At 42.8% G+C, this 14306-nt stretch overlaps 1 protein-coding gene across 1 annotated transcript in view; it reads right to left on the bottom strand.

The window, feature by feature from the left end:
• ARHGAP6 (Rho GTPase activating protein 6) overlaps nucleotides 1-14306 on the bottom strand; it is a 95885-nt gene that overhangs the window by 81099 nt on the left and 480 nt on the right. The window lies entirely within an intron of this gene.

Raw genomic sequence — 14306 nt, 5'->3', positions numbered from 1 at the left:
TCCGTTCTTGGAGGTCACCATGCTTCCAGCTAAACGAAACACCAAGAAACTTTTTCTGTTTTGTATAAATTATTTTGGCAAGGTAATTAGTTCTGCAATGTTTCCTCAAGAGAGAAACCGTGTAGAACCTCGAACCTCAAAGCAAGTATGTTTCTATGAACAGAAAATCATTGAGATAGTTGATTTGTAGACCTTGTCTCATTATTCTGTCAAAATCTGAGCTAGGGAAGCGGGTCACATGGCCTGGATGCCAGGGGCTCAAAAGCTCAACTATGGTTTTTCCATAACCGGGCACTCTTTGTAATCACTGCTTGCTGTAATAACTGGTCATGATCAAATTATGCCCTAGAAGGATCTTTTACTTGCTGTCATTTTTTCCACATTCAATTGCTATGAGTAAAAAAACAACCCAACAGCTATAACTATAAAGTCATATTCTAGAGGGGCAAACCTGTTGTTATCTTTTTCTAAGTGAGGAGCTAGTCGGCCCTTCCAGGCTCCTGAATTTGCTTCTCTCTCTCTTTTTTAAAAAACATGTATCTTACTGATTTCAGAGAGGAAGTAAGAAGGAGTGAGAGAGAGAGATAGAAACATCAATGATGAGAGTGAACCACTGACTAGCTGCTTCCTGCATGCCCACCACTGGGGATCGAGCTCGCAACCTGGGCATGTGCCCTTGACCGGAATCAAACCCACGACCCTTCAGTCCGCAGGCTGATGCTCTACCCACTGAGCCAAACCGGCTAGGGCCCGAATTTGCATTTCTTATTGCACATCCCTTAAATTGAAAATGGTATTTTTCACTTAGTCTAGGTAGACATTGTATTTGCAGAGACGAAAGTTTCCAAATACCAGAGCAAGAAAAATGGTTTATGGCCAGTTATTTCCTTAAGCTATATTTCTTTCCTGGAGTATAAAAGAAAGAGAGCAGGTAGGAGAACAAAAGGACAGAAATCATATTTCCCAAAGAAATACCCTGGATTATTAACTCAAGGAAATTCAATTCCAAATTATGGGAACTTCTTCATTATTCATTTTAAAGCCAAAACTTGTAGCTCAAGTTGAAAAGATAGTCAGGCAAAGTGTACACGTGATGTGATTTTTAACCTAGGTAAGGGGCTAATGTTATCAGCTTTCTTTTGACACATATTGTTTTACACTGAACAAATATGAGGGAATCATATATCTTTAAATCATATACTTAAGCCTTGAGAACTCCTCCAAATTTCTGCCAGCTGCTCCCATAAAAAGAGCTCTCACCAATTCAGTAACTGAACAGGTGATGCAATTAGATGAAAACTATTAGGCTCCTCATTCTTTCCTTTTCCATTCTCATTTTTGGTGATTTTTGAGCTATGACTGACTGTGCTGGGATTGAATTTTCAATCCATTCCATTCGATTTCTCAAATATTTCCTGAGCAGCACATTCAAAACACGGTACTAGACACTAAATCAAATAAATATGATATAAAAATAGTTCCCTCCCTATTGGTTATTGGCAATGGCAGAAGACGATATTGCTATTATGTACACAGAAAGTTTCTAATCTAAATCCATCTTTATCCTACTACACCCGTCCCTCCCAAGTTGTTCTTCCCCTATTTTGTCACCCCAGTTCAGGAAAAGGATCTTAGGTGAAGCCAATTCCAGTGATGTCTTCCTGCATGCCAGTATTGAGCTGGGGACTGGCCGGAAGGGAGGGAAGTCTGCTGGGAGGCAGCAGGACAATCCTTTGTTACTGAAGATGCTTGCTGAAGAGTCACTACGCTTTTTGCCTCTTCATGCTGCACAGGGACAGTGATGCCAGAGGCAGCGGGAGCCATTTTCTGACAATGAAGGAAGGCAACCAAACAACAAAGTGGACCTCTGATGAGAGCGGGGAAGAAAAATGGAAGGACACTGGATGAATGAGTTCTGGATGAGTCTAGCTGTATGGTGGCATCAGTTGTTTAAGCAACTCATAAAAATATTAACTCTTCTTACTTCTTTGGTGCCACCAAGGGACTTTATTATCCACTTTGAAAAAATATTTGGTCACATAGTATAAACGCCAAAACATCTGAGAGTTACAGAGTTTGACCATTAAAAAGAACACCCAATTATTACAAAATAAAATTAAGATAGCAAAGAAATGGAAATGACTAGAAAGGTATAATTGATCAATTACACAAATAACAATTACAAATTACTATATTGAATTAATAGCAATCTCTTAAATCAGAAGTCAGCAAGTTTTTCCTATAAAGGTCCAGATAGTAAATATTTTTGGCTCTGTGGGTGATATGGTCTGTGTCAAAACTACTCTACTCAGAGGCTGTAGCACTTAGACAATACAGAAACAAGTGAGAAATGAGTGTGGCTGTGTTTTAATAAAACTTTATTTACAAAAATGGGCAGTGGGCTGGATTTGGCCTTTGGGCTATAGTTTGCCCACTCCTATCTTTTAAAAAAAATAAATATATTTTTTATTGATTTCAGAGAGAGAAAGTGAGAGGGAGAAACATGAATGATGAGAGAGATTCATGGATTGGCTGCCTCCTGCACACCCCCTACTGAGGATGGAGCCCACAACCTGGGCATGTGCCCTGACTGGGTATTGAACCGTGACCTCCTGGTTGATAGGTTGATGCTCAACCACTGAGCCACACTGGCCAGGCTGCCCACTCCTATCTTAAGTGAAGACTCCTTAAACTACTTTTCCAGAGCTCCTTCATTTGTAAACATTTTATAAATACCCACTAGTTGAATTTTTCATAACTTTGAAGGCTCAATTTCAAGTTATGTAGAAAGCCTGATAGGGTTAAAAACAACAACGATTAATAATTAATTTCAATGAATACTTATTTGTCTTCGTTTCACCTATGGGGAAACAAAGAAAAAGAGGCAGGATGGAAGTCCCTGTTTATTTCATATTTTAAGGATGGAACATTCTTTGTAATGATCAAATTTCTTTTGGGCTATAATCCCAACAGAGGGAATGGTGTAGTCTTGGAATCTTCAAAAGGTGCCAGAATATTTCAGAAATTGCAGTGACAAAAGTTTCGTTCAGGATGCCAAAGCCTTGTGCAATACTAGTTGCTGCTCCAACAAAGATCTATAAATGTGACCCATACAGACAAGATCTTGGATGGAAACCTATTTTGTCTGAGAACATATAGGGAGCTAGTTTGTGAATACGAAGGCACAAAGCCTATGGCTTAAAGAGCCACACACTCTTGTCTTGGCCTGCCTGCTTGGCACCAGAACAGAATCATTCACAGCACACGCTTGAGATCTTGACATGATAAAGCCCTGGGGCGCAGAGGAGAGCATCCAAGAAGAAAATTACAAAGGAACCTGCAGGGAAACTTCTGTCATTCCCGGCTTTTATGGGAATAAGTAGATGAGGCAGTTTCTTTTATCTATAAGCAGGTAACTTGGCTAGGTGATAGCTACAGCTCTTGTAATAGAATTCATTTATTTGTGTTTTCTCTATTGACTGACTAGGAACTCCTTGAGGATGTGTACAACTTTTCTTTTTTTTTAATCCTCACCCGAGGATATTTTTCCATTGATTTTTAGAGAGTGGAAGAGAGAGGGAGAGACAGAGAGAAATATCAGTGTGAGAGAAACACAAAGGATGTGCATTACTCTTTTTTAAAAAAATATATTTCATTGATTTTTCACAGAGAGGAAGGGAAAGGGATACAGAGTTAGAAACATCAATGAGAGAGGAACATCGATCAGCCGCCTCCTGCACACCTCCTACTGGGGATGTGCCTACAACCAAGGTACATGCCCTTGGCCAGAATCGAACCTGGGACCTTTCAGTCCACAGGCCAACGCTCTATCCACTGAGCCAAACCGGTTAGGGCGATATGCACTACTCCTGACATGACATTGAAGCTTCCATTAGAGCAGTGGTTCTCAACCTTCTGGCCCTTTAAATACAGTTCCTCATGTTGTGACCCACCATAAAATGATTTTCGTTGCTACTTCATTACTGTCATGTTGCTACTGCTAGGAATCGTCATGTAAATATCTGATCTGCAGGATGGTCTTAGGCGACCCCTGTAAAAGGGTCGTTTGACCGCCAAAGGGGTCGCGCCCCCCAGGTTGAGAACCGCTGCTCTAGATAGAGGAGGCAGGAGATGCTTAGGCCGGGGGTCCAGCCTGGCTCAGTCCTGTGGCCCTCCGGAAACAGCGCCCCATCCACCTTCCCAAGGTCCCAAGAGCCACAGCGAAGAGCCACCGCAGGCTTTCCAGACTGACATTTTTGTCCTTTTATTCTGGATTGCCACTTCTCCATTCCATCTGCCTTCTGACACTGTGCTAGTCAAACTGTGGGTCATGACAAGCGTATTTTAGAAAATGATAGAGAATCAAATAGACGATGACAGGAGAGAAATGATAGAAAATACCCAAGTGCATCACTGATAAAGATAAGCACCATTTGGGCCCTGGCCAGTTTGGCTCCGTGGATAGAGCATCAGTCAGAGGACTGAAGGGTCCCAGGTTCGATTCCGGTCAAGGGCATGTACCGTGGTTGCGGGCTTGATCCCCAGTGGGGGGTGTGCAGGAGGCAGCTGATCAATGTTTCTCTCTCATCGATGTTTCGGACTCTATCCCTCTCCCTTCCTCTCAGTAAAATCAATAAGATATATTTTGTTTTGTTTTTTAAAATAAGCACCATTTGGTTCTTGTGTTTCCTGGGCTGAGATGTTAAATGTATTTCTTACCTTAGATTGTGGACAGGAAGTTTGAAACCTACTGCTCTGAGGTAAATAAACTTAAATCTGTGGTGCATTCTCAGAACGAGTGCAAACAAAATGGATTTCTTCTTTGATATGGAACCCTACTGTAAATGGCCGTGATAGTGACATCAGCAGGCAACAGAGGGCCTTGGGAGTTTTTCGTTTCTTGACATTTTCCTAACAAAGGAGTAGATTGTGTGGTGGGCAGAATGAGGGTGAACCTGTGAATTGAGCAAAGCAGGTGAGGATCTATGGCTTTCTATAGTTAAGGTGAGATATAATGATGAAATGCCTAGCTTTGAAGAAAGATATAAGACAAAGTGATATGGTGATGGTGATGATGATAATATTCATGATAATGGTGATAGATAACTTTTATTGAGAGTATTCAAGATGTTGGGAGATGTTTTAAGCTCATCATGGCTATTGCCTCAGATAAGATTCATACCAACCCTCTGAGACCACCAAAGTTGGAAACTGGGCAGGGGTTGAACTAATAGGGAAGCATTGAGGTTATTTCAAAATCATTACAAGGGTATTGGGGGAGATCATTGACAGGTGATCGATGCTCTTTAGAGAGATAGGGAAGAATGAAGAAACATACTTTTAAATGAGAATATGCATGCATGCATACATGCATTCATTCACTTTCTCAATGATTTGCTAAGGATCAGTGGTTTACTGGGCAGTTTACCTGGTGTTCCAGATTCAAAGACAAATAAAATATAGCCTTATCCACTGGGAAGTCACAAGTCTCTGGGAAGATCACAGAAAAGGTCATTGTGGACACATAGAAGATACAACTAGTTCTGCAGCTCACACAATAGAGTCATTAGTTGAGGACCTCTAAGCCCAGTGGTCTAACGTATTTTTTGATCACCCTATTTTCTTCCTACCAGCATTTCTACATGCATTTGAGTTGTGGATTTTAATCCAGGTTTCAACTTCCTTTTTAAAAACTGATTTCAGAGAGGAAGGGAGAGGGAGAGAGAGACAAAACATCAGTGATGAGAGAGAATCATGGATCGGCTGCCTCCTGCATGCCTCAGACTGGGGATCGAGCCCGCAAGCTGGGCATGTGCCCTTGACCGGAAATGGAATTGTGACCTCCTGGTTCATAGGTTGATGCTCAACTTCATTTTTATGTATACAAAAAAGCTTTCACACACATTGTAGCACATCACCTCTTCAACTGAACATTGCCAGCAAGAAGAACATAGAAATAAGTTAATTCTATTTTCTCTCTAGGGCTGTTACACAAATATCCAAGCTCCATTTCCATGCCCACCAGGTGGTCCTTATTTTTAAAATCAACACTTAAATCACAAACCAAAGACAGCTGCAGTGTTAGCTCATCATGAATATCATTTTCTTGATTTCCCTGAGTTGTTTACTTGGGTTTACATTGCCTAAGGGACAATGGTGAGGGACCATTTTATAAGGAAGCCATATGATTGAGCAATTTTGAGGGGTCAGGGTACTCTTTTATTAGGCGATTGCCCACATTTTCTTAAACCATCAGCTATTACTCATTCTGTGATACGGTTTTCAAAACACATAAACCAAGCCTTTCTCAATTGTGATATCAGAAATAACTGAAAGCAAGAGCAAAAAGGAGCATTGAAAACATGAATATGCATTTCCCTCCCATGGAACACTGGGCTTCACATACTTGGTGTACAATGTAATGAGATTCAGCCACACTGCGTACACCAACCTGCTTTGCTGATTGTGGCGGAAATATGCCACTTTCTTTCATATGACTTTAGAACAGAGGTCAGCAAATGTTTTCCTATAAAGGGCCAGAGCCTAAACATCTGAGGCTCTGTGAGACATATGGGCTCTCACATCTCTTAAACTCTCCCGTTGTCAAGTGAAAGCAGCCACGGACCACATGTAAATGGATGAGCATGGCTGTAGTTCATCAAGACTTTATTTACTAAAACAGATGGGACCTGGGTTTGGCCAGGAGGCCCGTTTGCTATCCCCTGCCTTTGACCATTTGTATTAGAATGCTATCACAGTAATAGTAATTGAGCCTAAACATACTACCTGATACATAAATAGTGCTCTGCTCATGCGTTTTGAATAAACGAAGAGTTCAGACAAGCCATGAGGTGCTGCTTAATCTCTTGACCATGCTCCCGCATTTGTTTCTCGGTTCCACTGTTAAAGATCAGGCCATTTACAGACAGAAAGACTGATCCAAAAGCCTCTGCCAAGGGCAAGGGCAGCCTTTGACCAGGCAGAAACATTCCATGGTTGCCCAGGAAACGCTCTATTGTTAGATATGACCCCTCCCACCAAGGGCCTCCTGATTTCTACCACTAAAAATGTATCTAGAGCCCTAATCAGATTGGCTCAGTGGATAGAGCATCAGCCTGAGGACTGAAGGGTCCCGGGTTCGGTTCCGGTCAAGGGCATGCACCTTGGTTGCGGGCACATCCCCAGTAGGGGGTGTGCAGGAGGCAGCTGATCGATGCTTCTCTCTCATCGATGTTTCTAGCTCTCTATCCCTCTCCCTTCCTCTCTGTAAAAAAATCAATAAAATATATTTTAAAAAATGTATCTAGATTCTCTGTAGCATCTTCGAAAGTCCCGTTTCAAAATATCTTAAGTTTAGCAGGAGTAACCTATCAACCTCATCAGTCATCTTCTAAGGTTTATGGAAATGTTGTCAGTTTTTAGTTTGTGTGTCTCCTGGCTGAACGTAATAGAGGAGGGAGGAGCCACAGAGGTGAGAAGCCTAGGTCCCTGAATAACTGCAAAGAGCAGGATCTACTGTCCTGCCCGCCACGGCCAACCTGTTCTGGATGGTGCCTGAGTAAGAAAGAAATGAGTATAATGTTAAGGCACAAAGTGGTTAGCCTACCTCAACCAGTACAAATATGCATCTGTGAGATACAGTCTTACTAGTAGAATTGTTGGGCCATTTAAAAGTTATATGTTGCCAAACTGCCTTGTTGCTGCCACAAGTATATGAGACTCCTGCTAACAGTATATGAGTGTTTGTTTTCCCATAAAGTATATTATCCTACTTTTATCATAACCTTTTAATATATTTTTATTGATTTCAGAGAGGAAGGGAGAGGGAGAGAGAGATAGAAACATCAATGATGAAAGAGAATCATTGATTGGCTGCCTCCTGCATGCCCCCCACTGGGGATCAAGCCCGCCACCTGGGCATGTGCCCTGAACGGGAATCGAACTGGTGACTTCTTGGTTCCTAGGTCGATGCTCTAGCACTGAGCTACACCCAGCTGGGCTATTATCCTACTTTTGAAGCCATTCTAATATAAAAGAAAAAATTCCCTTGTTGTTTAGCTTGCATTTCTCTAATGAATGAGGGTGGGCATCTTTTCAAATATTCATAAATGAATGGCACATCTTTTTCTGTGAACTGTAATTTGTCTATATTTTAATTATTTTTTCTCATATTAATTTGTAACAAAGCTTTTTTATAGTAGAGAAGTTAGCCTTTAGTTTGTCACATGTGCTGTACATTTCTATTTATTGATTTATTTGTTGGCAACAAAGATGATTCTTTGTTTTTCAATGTAGTAAAATGTATCACTCTATGTTTTCTGGATGGCGACTTTCCCAATGTAAAAATATTTAAATATCCAGCTATGTTTGGCTTTGGTGCATTTATAGTTTCATTTTTTAAATCTTCAAATCCTTCTTCTGTATCAATTTCCTTAAATGTAAGGAATAAGGGGATTCTGCCTCAATGGTTGTCTCATTGTTGCAAATACAATAATAATCCATCATTTCCCTGGCAAGAAATGCAATATTTATCATGTCAGAGTTCTCATAGCAATTTTAGCTCATTTCGGAACTGTTGTCTCCCATGAATCTGCCTATGATGAAACAGTACAATACTCTTTTAATTGCTTTCGCTTTATGACATTTTAACAAATGGATAGAGTTTGTTTTCATTTGACCTTTTTCATATGTTTGCCTTCCTACTCTCACAGAATTATTTGCCCAGATGATGTTTAGATCAAGTTAGTGATATTACAAAAACAAATTCTGTTGGTATGTGTTTTGGAATCACATTCAGTTTAAAGATGATTAATGACATAATTGACATATTTATTTTATAGATTCTTTTTATTCAAGAAAAATATGTCTTTTAAATTTATTCTCAACTTCTCTTCTTTATCCAACTTGGATTCCATGGTCTGAGTTTCCAATCATTTCCTTGGACACTGTATTAGTGTCATATCACTGCTCTAACAAATGACCACAAATTCAGTGACATGAGCAACTCAAGCTTACTAGTATTATCTGATATTTCTGGAGGTCAGAAGTCTGAGATGGGTCTCACTGGGCTAAAACCAAGGTGTCACCAGGGTTGCAGTCCTTTCTAGAAGCTCTAGGAGAATCTGTTTCGTTGCCTTTTCTAGCAGCAGTTCTCAACCTGTGGGTCGTGACCCCTTTGGGGGTCGAACGACCCTTTCACAGGGGTCGCCTAAGACCATCGGAAAACACATATATAATTACATATTGTTTTTGTGATTCATCACTATGCTTTCATGATGTTCAATTTGTAACAATGAAAATACATCCTGCATATCAGATATTTGCATGATGATTCATAACAGTAGCAGCATGACAGTGATGAAGTAGCAACGAAAATAATGTTATGGTTGGGGGTCACCACAACATGAGGAGCTGTATTAAAGGGTCGCGGCCTTAGGAAGGTTGAGAACCACTGATCTAGAGGCTGCTTTCATTTTCTGGCTTGTGGCCACTCCTCCATCTTCAAAGCCAGCAACATTGCTTTTAGTCATCTCTCTTGCTGACTACAGCTGGGTCAGTTTCACTTCTTTTAAGGACCCACGTGATCAGTGTGGGCCCTCCCAGATAATCCGGGGTAGTCTCACTATTTCAGGGACCTTAACTGATCACATCTGCAAAGTTCCCTTTGGCCTGTGAGGTAACATGTTCACAGGTTCAAGGGACAAGGTCATGGCCATCATTGGGCCACTGCCAGGCGCTTCTCTACTATCACTGAACTCAAGTAGAAAATCCCAACTCTAATAGGGATTTATTAACCAGGTCTGGGGAATTCGAATTGCAAAAAGGTGTATTTGGCTTTGGTAGTGTTTAGTTGCCAGGATGCTCATTTTGCAATTTAAATTCCCAGACACTCACCTCAAATGAGCCCTTTGGACCGCCCTGCAACCCTGCAACATCGCTGGCCCACTGGTTCACCTCCCTTCCTCTCCTCTTTCCTCAAGCCTCCAGTACCTCCTGTCCATCCTCACTCCTCGCAGGTGAAATTGCCTACACCTTCACCGAGAGCGGAGAGGCAATCTGGGGTGAAATTATACGCCCATCTTCTCACTTACTTGCATCGGTACCATATAACTGATGTGCACCTATCACTACAGCTTGCGAGGAAGTCAAAGTCCCTACTTGTGTGCTGGAGCCCATCCCTGCAGTCCATGCTAGGCCATCACCCCAGTCATTTCCCAATCCCTCAACCTCCTATCCCCCCTCTCTATGGTGAAGCCCAGAAGCTGGTGAACATATTATAATATCATTTACCTGCGCCCAGGAGACACCGGTCTCATGGAGGGAGGAGTTCTTCAACAGAGACCCGTAAACAAATCCCTATCCCAGTGATGGCGAAGCTTTTGAGCTCGGCCTGTCAGCATTTTGAAAAACCCTAACTTAACTCTGGTGACGTATAGAAATTTTTTGATCTTTGCAACCATAGTAAAACAAAGACTTATATTTTTGATATTTCTTTTATATATTTAAATGCCATTTAACAAAGAAAAATCAACCAAAAAAATGAGTTCGCGTGTCACCTCTGACATGCGTGTCATAGGTTCGCCATCACTGCCCTATACTCATCCTAAAGTGGCAAAGAGCTGAAATGTGAGCTCAGGTATATTTCCATTTTCATTATACCCGTTGTCTCATTGGGCTTGGTATCATTTCTTTCGGTTCTAGGTCCATTGTATTTAAAAATATATTTTAGTGATTTTTTACAGAGAGGAAGGGAGAGGGATAGAGAGTTAGAAACATCGATGAGAGAGAGACATTGATCAGCTGCCTCCTGCACACCCCCCACTGGGGATGTGCCCACAACCAAGGTACATGCCCTTGACCGGAATCGAACCCAGGACCCTTCAGTCTGCGGGCCGACACTCTACCCACTGAGCCACACCGGTCAGGGCAAGGTCCACTGTATTTATTTTCCTGAGTAAATAATTCACACAGTGAATCTGACCCTACTTAGAACCTCCGTTTGGGAGTTTGCACAGAACCAAGTGGCCACCCTCCAATCAAAGCTGCCATCATAGCACTCCATGCATTTGGAGGCTCTTGGTAAATAATGTCTAGAATCATTTGCGCAAAACAATCGCCTCAGTAATCCTGGGTCACGTCTGTTCATTTCCATCCCGCCACACAATCCCTTTTCTTCTCCATAAGAAAATATTTATACAACATTAGTTCCCGCCCTGGCTGGTTTGGCTCAGGGGCTAGAGCTTCGGCCTGCAGACTGAAGGGTCCCGGGTTTGATTCCAGTCAAGGGCACATGCCCGGGTTGCAGGCTCCCCAGGTCAGAGAACATGTGTGGATTGTGAGCTCGATCCCCAGTGTGGGGCATGCAGGAGGCAGCCGATCAAGGATTCTCTGTCATCATTGATGTTTCTATCTCTCCCTCTACCTTCCTCTCTGAAATCCATAAAAATATTTTTAAAAACCACAAAAAATCCCAAACACATTAGTTCCCATTTTGATAGAAAACTATAAAAATGGGAAGGTGTATCTGCTATAAGGATGGTGGTGGTTTTTTTTGTGTGTGTGTGTGTGTGTGTGTGTTTGTGTGTGTGTGGTTTCTATAGGAGCTGTAGCATGAACATTTTGGGGCATCTGGATGGAGTGAATCTTTTCCTGAGTGTGAAGTGCATAATTTCAGAAATGAGCAATGCGGATAGAACTTCCAGCAGATGCGTTTGATAAAGTTGTCTGTTTGGGAAAGGTTATTTATTTAGTAGACTCTTTAAAAGCAGGGACAAAGAGGAACGCCAAATTAAGTGGGTTTAAAAATAAAGCTACAAATAATACTTGTTCCCTGATATCTTATCTGGTGTGCATCCAATGTAGGTTTCACATAACTTTGTAGAGTCATCATTCCCTCCACTACAAATTGGGTTTGCCAACAACATTTTTTTCTTTGTTTCTCTCTCTCTTTTTTTTTAAAAGGAACTGAAAGAACATCTGTGCTTGCGAAGGGGAGCTAAAGGGTGTCCCAAAATTCACGCAAGAAGTAATTTCGATAGAAAACACGGGTTTATAATTAAAATTGTAAATTTTTTATTGATTCATAAAGTATACAGTCTAGGGTTATGGATGGAATAGCACATCGGGTAAATGGCCTCCACGGCTTTGCTGGCACAGACGCAAAGCCGTGGTCTTCATTGGTCTTCCTTGTCCCCTCCTCCTGGGCCATCATTGGTACTTGGTCATGCTTATCGAATCGAAGGGATTGACATCAAAGGGCAACAGATATTAGAATCTGATTCAATAAACCAAGTAAAATTGGGCTTTTATTTGTTGTTGTTGTTAATGCTCACGCAAAATTCAAATCTTGAGTGAATTTTGGGACACCCTTTCGGACTCTTCAGGCCCCACTTGGGCCACCTTGTGAGTTAACAGGGAGGAGAAAACAGGCCTTGTTTCCACCTGCAAGCCACCAAGGCAAGGTGAGGCAGGAGGAGTCTGCCCTCGGGAGAAGCAGTAACCATCCGGGCAGTGATGAGTACTCATTTGCCATCAGTTGTCCAAGGGCTTTAGTTCTTCATTGAGCTGAGGATCTCTCCGTGTTAGATGAACATGGAAAGATCTAGCAGGGGCAGGGGTTTCCTCCTGGAAGGAGCTGGCTGTGGGTGCGGTGGCAGCATGTGCCGAGGAAGCCCAGGGGGCAGGGCGGGAGTTGGTGAGATGTGCGTTCCCCCAGCCCCTTGCCCTCATCTACCTCTTCCTTCTCCTGAACTCTCAGACCTCCAGCTTGAAGAATAAAAGTGGCCGTAGGAGTCCCCATCCAGTGAAAACTGTGGGGTCAGTGTCTCTGTGCTACTCTTTCTAGTCCAGTGGCCGGCAAACTGCGGCTCGTGAGCCACATGTGGCTCTTTGGCCCCTTGAGTGTGGCTCTTCCACCAAATACCGACTTCTGCGCATGGGCCACGAAGTTTCAATCGCACTGTACGTGCACGCCCACATGTGGTGTTTTGTGGAAGAGCCACACAAGGAGCCCGTGCGCGCCTGCATGTGGTGTTTTGTGGAAGAGCCACACTCAAGGAGCCAAAGAGCCGCATGTGGCTCGCGAGCCGCAGTTTGCTGACCACGGTTCTAGTCAACAAAACGGAGCCTTTTACTGCAGAGGTGCACTGACCAAGCTCACAGTTGCAGGGAGTGAGGGGACAATCCTCAAATCCTATTTTTAAGATGTCTAAGCCAGTGTCCTTTCTGTGAGTCACAGATGAGCCAAGAAAACCATCCTGCCAGCTTGGTTATTTTTTAAAATACATTGTTATTGATTTCAGAGAGGAAGGGAGAGGGAGAGAGAGAGAGAGAGAGAGAGAGAGAGAGAGAGAGAGAGAAGCATTAATGATGAGAGAGAACCATTGATCGACTGCCTCCTGCAGGCCCCCCACTGAGGATCGAGCCCACAACCCAGGCATGTGCCCTGACTGGGAATCAAACCCGGGACCCTTCAGTCTGCCGGCCAATGCTCTATCCACTGAGCCACACCGGCTAGGGCTGCCAGCATGGTTACTGACAGGCTGTAAGTACATATCCCTGTACATAGCCAGGCTGCTCAACAACTGCACTTGGCACTTGGGCCTGACAGTGCTTGCGGTGGGGGGCTGGCCTGTGCGCTGTAGGATGTTTGGCAGCACCCTGGCTTCTACCCAGTACATGTCAGTGGCATCCTTCTCCAAGCTGTGACAACTAAGTCTTGCCAGATATATCTGTCTCTCTCTCTCTGTGTGTGATATGAATTATTTTATAAGTAAATATTCATGATCCCTCCCCTTAAGCCCTAGTAAAAGAAAACAAAGTAGAATTTCTGAAGACACTGAAATCCTCCAAAGCCATCTTGTAGCAACATGACAGTGATGAAGTAGAAACGAAAATAATTTTATGGGTGGGGGTCACCACAACATGAGGAACTGTATGAAAGGGTCGCGGCATCAGGAAGGTTGAGAACCACTGTTCTAATTGCTTGTTCTGAAGCTATGTGGACTGCTGAGATATGCACGGCTTTCCTTTTTTTATAAAAAAAAATATTTTTATTGATTTCAGAAAGGAAGGGACAGGGAGAGAGAGAGAGAAACATCAAGGATGAGAGAAGCATTGATTGGCTGCCTCCTGCACGCTCCTGACTGGGGATGGAGCCCGCCCCCTGGGCATGTGCCCTGACCAGGAATTGAACCATGCCCTCCTGGTCCATAGGTCAACATTCAACCACTGAGCCATGCCTGCCAGGCCACAGCTCTCCTTTTGAATGCCCCATGTTGACCTTCCCTTTAAGTCAACATACTAGT

The sequence above is a fragment of the Myotis davidii genome, unplaced genomic scaffold (assembly GCF_000327345.1).
Source record: "Myotis davidii unplaced genomic scaffold, ASM32734v1 scaffold1277, whole genome shotgun sequence".
NCBI lineage: Eukaryota > Metazoa > Chordata > Mammalia > Chiroptera > Vespertilionidae > Myotis > Myotis davidii.
This window is presented reverse-complemented; position numbering and strand designations above follow the sequence as displayed.